This window comes from Petaurus breviceps, unplaced genomic scaffold (genome assembly GCF_028583685.1).
Source record: "Petaurus breviceps papuanus isolate PSGF00001 unplaced genomic scaffold, PetGlider_PUasm1.0 126, whole genome shotgun sequence".
NCBI lineage: Eukaryota > Metazoa > Chordata > Mammalia > Diprotodontia > Petauridae > Petaurus > Petaurus breviceps.
The window spans coordinates 3,116,732-3,123,741 of NW_027185655.1; positions in this window are offsets into that span (position 1 = coordinate 3,116,732).

Genomic DNA, 7,010 nt, shown 5'->3' on the forward strand with positions numbered 1-7,010 from the left:
TCTTAGTTGCTGGGGAGACAAGGCTTAGCTAGGCCACAAGATACATTGCCAGTCTCTTCATTAATTCATCCTCTGTCTGTAGAACAGTCCTAGAACCCCTGAAAACATTAGCAAAACCGTCTCCCAGGATTTCTTTAAACATACAAGAAAATCCTTCTTCAGGGCTTCTGAACCAACAGAAAGATTCCCAGACCCCTGCAACAACAGTACTGTCCTTCACCAGTGGACAGTATTCACTCTGTCTGCAGGACAGTCTCCAGACCCCTGCAACAACAGCACTGTCCTTCACCAGTGGACAGTATTCACTCTCTGTCTGCAGGACAGTCTCAGGGCTTCTTAACCAAAAGCCAGGTTCCAGGACTTCTTCAACAGGACTGTCTTTCACCAGTGGACAAATCTGGCAAAACAACATCAAAACAGACAGACAAAGTACCAGCAAAACAGCCATGTCTCCTCAGTCCTTGGCAGCTCAGGGGGCAGGTCTCAAAAGTCCAGGGCAATTCAAAGCGGCACTCAACAATCCTCTCAGTCTCTCTCTGCCTCCACGAGGTGCTGCTCCCAAAAAGTTCTTCTGCCTCTCTCTTGTCTCTCCAAATCTAAGTCACCAGCTCCTCCCAGTTCAGGACTCTCTTTTCACATCAACAAGTCCATCCCACAGGTGGGATTAACAAGCTCTGGGTTTTAACACAATCAATTTGAAAACCAAGCCAATACAGGGGAATCTTTAATTGCCACTACTATCACATCTATCCATCGTGCCAGCCAGCCAAATAAGAATAGATCACCTTTATGTAGTGTTTTAAGGCTTAGAAAACACTTTCCAAATATCATCTCACTTAGTCCACACAAAATAATCACACAATAATCCTCTGATGTAGGTGCTATTAGCCCCATTTTACAGAATATGAACGCCTTGAGAGAAGGACTAACTTCTCTGTTTGTTTCTCCAGCTCTAGCATAGTATTTTGCCCATAGCAGGTGTATAGTATATGCTTTTTCCATTTATTCATTCTTTATTCATGTTTTAGGCAGGGCCCATTTCCAATCAGAAACAGCCCCTCCCCTCCAACACACACACACACACACACACACACACATATACAAATATTGTTGGGTAGAAGCAGAGTCTACTACATATAGCAGGATGGGAATGAGTCAGGGAAGTGCCAGTCCATGTCCTGAATGGTGGTGATGATGGTGAGGGTCCCATGATAGAATCCAGGCACAATCCCAAGTCAGATGTACCCCTTGCCATGCATGAGTGGAGGCTAGAAGGGGAGGTGCTAAGTGAGCCCTTTAAGGATAAGAATTCTCTGGAATTAATTTATATAGATTTTAGCTTGTCCTGGTTTTATCTTCTCTGGTGTGTAATTTTTTTGGAAAGTTGGAGATGTCTATAGAAAATACAAGGTGTTCAAGAGGACTAGCACCCGGTGAGCTCATGTCAGGGCTGCTCATTCACCTTTAGTGTCCATGTGATTCACCCATTTCTCACCTGTGGCTCTGAGAAGCTGTAGGACACTGAGCAGCAACAAGGCCTCAGACCTCTTTGTGAGTGAGGGAGATGTCTACCCCAAGTGTGTAAAGACTGTCCTCAGTGGAATGGGTGGGTGAGAACAATTTGTTCCTATGGCCATGAAGCAGGTGCTATGGAGAGCTTAGAGTTTGGTCAGACATCAAAGATGCCAGGATCATCCACTGTGTCCTGGGCCATCTCGAGTCATCTTGACTTTTGCTTTGCCGCTAGACTTTGATGACTCAGGAAGAGAGTGAGGCTGACAACTTTGTCCAGCTCTGCCTCACTTAAATCCAATGCATGAACAAGTCAGACATCACCCGCGATGTCATTGGTCCTCCTCGAAAATGAAGGACAAGCAACGTCAACAATAACATCAGCAAGTGACTGACCCGCCGTTTTCTGATCAAGTGTGTACCAGGACTTATTCAATCACAAAAGCAGTAATTTTATCAACTTGTGAAATAATTCCCAGGATTTCAAATAGAAAAGAATAATTGTCCCTAAGCCATTTCTACCTGATCCCCATTTTTAAAAGATGAGGATAATCAGATAGCAGTGATAATAATGAACATATGCAAACAGGATGAAGTGTATTGCCTCTATACTATACAATGTCCCACAGGAGTTGTACTGAGTTCACATTCAGGGAAGCTGCCGAGCTTGGGTTTCCATCCCAATATTGGGTGCATCCTGTAATCTCATTGAGTTCATTGTGAGAGACATCCAGCTGATCAAGGACTGGCTGGATCAGTCCTGCCCCCCCCCCCCCCCCATTGCATCTAGTTTTTTATATAGTTATTGTCAATGTATTCTTGGTTCTCTTGATTTCACCTTTCATCACCTCTTATAGGTATGTCTATGTACTTCATATTTATCATTTTTCATGGTGCCAAGATTCACCATGGCATAAATATGCTATAAATTATTCTGCAGTTCTCTAATTTTCAAACACATAGATTATTTCCAATTTTGGAGTCACATCTCTGAAACACTTCTGTGTGTGTGACCACTGGAGAAGTCACTTCATCTCAGTGTTACAGGCAATGCTCTAAGATAGTAAATTTCAGAGAAGGAGCCAACCTCTCAGTATTAAGAGTTCCCTGAAAAAAAACCAATTTTTAAAATGACTGGCACAGAAATTTATTTTATTTCACTATACATGTTTGTAACAGATTTTGTTTTCCTTTCATTTTCAATGGAGAGGAGAGAGAAAAGGAAGATATTTGCTGGTTGTAAATATATATATATATATATATATATATATATATATATATATAATTTTGTAAAAGAAAAGTGCTTACTTTTTTTTAATGTTCCCTCATCAGGGAGTTATCAACAAGTCTGGTAAAAAGGGGGGATAATAGTAGTGCCTAGTTTCCAAAGTTGCTGTGAGGATTAGACAATATTTATAAAGTGCTTTGTATACCTTAAAGTGGTGTGTAAATGCTAGCTAATATTACTAAAGACAAGATCTCTGGCCCAGATAGAGTTCTTTATAGGCAATGTCAGATCTCCCAGGATCATGGTCATCGTCCTTTTGTTTTTTGGTCTCTTTCTAGATGGGGCAGGGAGTGGGGTTTCCTTCCAGCCTAACTGGGAAGCTCTCCCCAGTGGTCCAGATTATGGGAGTTTGTTCAGCCTTTTTGATGGCAGGTATACAACCTGTTTTTTTTTTTCCTTTTCTTTCAGTCTACTAACATTCACCACCATCAGACACATTAGTCAAAGTGTTTATGGGCCAAGAGGTTTGAAAGACAAAAAAAGCTCTGTTTTATTGAATGTATAATGGGAGATTGGCCAGTGGCTTCTGAAGCTGCTTTATCTTGATATCTGGCTTCCACATGGCTATGAATGCATGGTGCTGCTGGTCTTTTTGTGCTTATACTTTCCTGATCTGGGGAATCAGAGACAGAATGGCCCATCCTTGCAAGCTTTAAAAGGTGAGAAGAGCCTTCAAATATCTCATCAGTAACTGGAGCCAGGAAGAACAGTAGCTGATTTTGGTGACTGGACCAGTGCTGGGGTCTCTGCAAAGGACTTCCAGGGTCAGGAAGTACCTTCTCCCATTTCCCATCAGGGTGAGAGTGTTTTATAAGTTCGAGTGTATTCTTTCTAGAGTTTGAGTGAATGTGCAACTAAGAGAATACATCCTCAGATCAAGGGGGATGTCTTTGTAGTTTGGTTCTCGTTATATCTTAGTAAATATTTCTCTATAGAAGCTAATAGATGTTTAATTAAGGTTAATTAATATTGGGGAGATAAGTGGTTTATCAATATTGGCAGGAGGGGGCACACCAGATGGGAGCTCTTGCTTGATAGCATTGGAGACACCAATCCAAATACTTTAGGGTTACCCCTAGAATCCTTAAGGGAGAACTAGTAGCTGTCCTTGGTGGATCCTGACCAGCCAATGGGGGTTGTGAGAGTGAGTCCAGAGCCAGTGCTACAAAAGTAATATTCCCTGAGGACAGCAAGGAAATAAGGTAGATTAAGCTAGATTGGGGCACAAGCATCATCTTTATCTAGGCAAAGAGCAGAGAAATTCTGTGTTTGCATGACCCCCCTCCTTTTTCTCTCTCCCTATATTCCCTACCCAGAAAAACCAGGGAGAATAATTTTCTGCTCACTGTGGCTGTAATCCACTTATGGAGAGAAATGTCTCTTGTTCATGGTGTCCTATGGATTGATTTTTAAGTTAGAAAAATTCCCTTTCTTTGGAGTGTGACAACCAGGGCCCATGCAGCAGCAATGTGTCTAGCTTTCCCAGGGCAGGCCCCTGGCCTTGGTTGCTTGGCTAAGGATCTCCCAGAACCCCCCTGTCTTGGCAAAGTTACCCTAAGCTTCACCTATCATGCCCTGGTTTCCTCTTTCATTGCCAGAGAAAACCAAGTTCCTTGTGTGAACAATAGCTGTGGTTAGGGACGCTGCAGAAGGACCACGGATGGCCATCTGAGCGGGAGGCCCATCAGTCCCTCGAGCTGCCAAGAAGCTCTCTCGTTCAAAATACAGTCATCTGAGAATTGCTGACAAAGACTAGAGCTATGATTTGCAGATGGAAACACTTTCTGCAGAAATAAGGGTGCCCAACAGTCTTGTGTTGATTTCACGGCACTTAAATATGGAGGAAGAGGTCCCTTTGGATTTTGTCTGAAGTTTTTTCTTAGCGCAGATACGGCACAGGAGGCCCCCATAGTAGGGGAGCAGTTCTCGTGGGCTGCTGGCTCTGTCTCTATCTAGGGAAATTAATATATTGATTAGGCCTCTAGAGGATAGCGGATCCTCCCAGTGGGGAGTGTCTGACTGGCTAATCCCTCAGGATCCCGTTGCCAGGAATCCGGACGTAGTTGTAACCTTGACAGCCGCAGCATGGCATGCATCTGTCCGGGTCCCCATGTAATTCTCTCCCTGTGATGCCGCCGTGTTTATTCGTCAGCCCCATACCTGAGTGAGGCTAAGCAAAGAGGGGGGGAGCTCATCCGAGTGCTCTATGACTTCTTGGGTGGAGAGGGCCGGGCCCCCCGGGCTCACATTGTATTCTTTCATCTTTTCCGCCTCTGCGCCTTCGTGAAATCAGACGATGGAAACTCCGAAGTTGTGCAGCAGCTCTAGAGGCGGGGCTGCGAGATTCTTGAGATGAGCAAAGTCCTGGGTAAGTGTGTCTGTATCTGCAGCTCACTAAAGGGATAGGGTATGTCTTGACGTGGAGAACGAGTCTTCCCCGAAGTAGGCACTAAATAAAGGTTTGTTTAATTGAATTGTGACCTTGAACGAGTCATTACTTCTTTGGGTCTTCGTTCCCTTATCTATGAAATTGGACTAGACTGGAAGACAGGAAGACCCGAGTTCAAATTCTGCCTCAGACATTTGCCAGCTGTGTGACCTCAGGGACGTTACCTAATGCCCCTGTGCTTCAGTTTCCTCATCTGTAAAATGAAGGCATCGAACTCAATGGCCTCTGTGCTCCCTTACAGTCCTAACTCCGTTATCCTGTGACCATAAATGCCTTCTGAGGTCCCTGCCAACTTTATTGAATCCCTTCTCATTTGTCATCTATGCAGCTTATTCTAGTCAATGTCCCAGCTACACTTTCTTGGGTGATAACATGTTCTGGTGCTGCTCTTCTCCCCCGCCTTTCTTATGAGGATCTCCCCCTACCCCACTACAGATGCCATGGGACCTGGGGTGGCTTAGGAGAGAAGTGGGGAGGAAAGAGGGGAGGAGAGAGTGAGACACACCGAGGAGTCTGAGATGTGTGTGTAAGCATGTGTGTGTGCTGCTGGGGAGTGACTTTTGTTCAATCTTTTCTGTGCATGAGATTGTGTTTTTTTATATTTGCTACTTCTATGTCCCTTTGCCAGTTCTTTTGGACCCCCAACTAAAATGTCTTTCATTGTCGCACAATATTCCATTAAAAACAACTTTTGGAACCATATGGCCACGCTTGTCAGAGGCATGACACCCATTCTCATCCCACCTGCCCCGGAAAGTCCCCTTGAGCATTGGCTGTTGACATGCACAGTACGCACGCACTCATGGAGACCCGAGCATATGTGCACATGCACAATGATAAACATATATAGACATGCATAAAAACAAAGACTCCAATGGCTGCTTCCATCATGGAGTGGCATATGGAAATAAGCTGTATCAGCTTCAGCTTCTTGATTTGGGGTTTTCTTTTGTCTTTCAGAGTTTACCTAATTCTAAGCAGCATTGTAGTCACTTACCACTCAGATTTCAAATACACGACTTGGGAATAATCAGCACATCCTGAGGTGGCTGGTTGTACATGGCTTCCTTCTCCCCCACCTGCCCCAACCCATTTCTCTTCTCAGGGCCAATTTGTCATTCTCTCTTCTCCCACACTGGGAGCAAGCTGTTTGAACTGGTTTGATGGGCATGGAAAGCCATCTGGCTCACTGTCTTTCCCCCCAACCATTCTTTTTTTCCTTTTCAGAATGGTGTTTCTCTCTCTGTCTGTCTCTCTCTCATCTCTCTCTTTACACACACACACACACACACACACACACACTCATGTATATACATATATAAACCCATACAGCCCAAGATGGGAGCTCCTGACAATGGACTATCCCAGCCCAAGAGATGTCAGCTATGTGGGCAGAGTATCCTGGACAAAGACATGGAAACTGCCCATATGATTTATCCATGTTTCCAAGGAGAGGGCTTCATGGATGGGTTTCTGAATCCCCATCTACTTGTTAGAGGAGGAGGAAAACTGATTACAGAATGTCTCCAATTGCATGCCTCCTTACACACACCCACACACACACTCACCCCCCCCCCCCCCCCCCCCCCCCCAACACGCTTATTTATTTTTATTTTTTTGCCATTTGGAGGGCAATTGGGGTTAAGTAGCTTGCCCAAGGTTACATGGCTAGTCTTTTTTTGTGTTAAGTGTCTGAGGCCGGAACTGAACTCAGGGCCTCCTGATTCCAGGGCGGCACTTTTACTCACCTAGTGCCCTCCC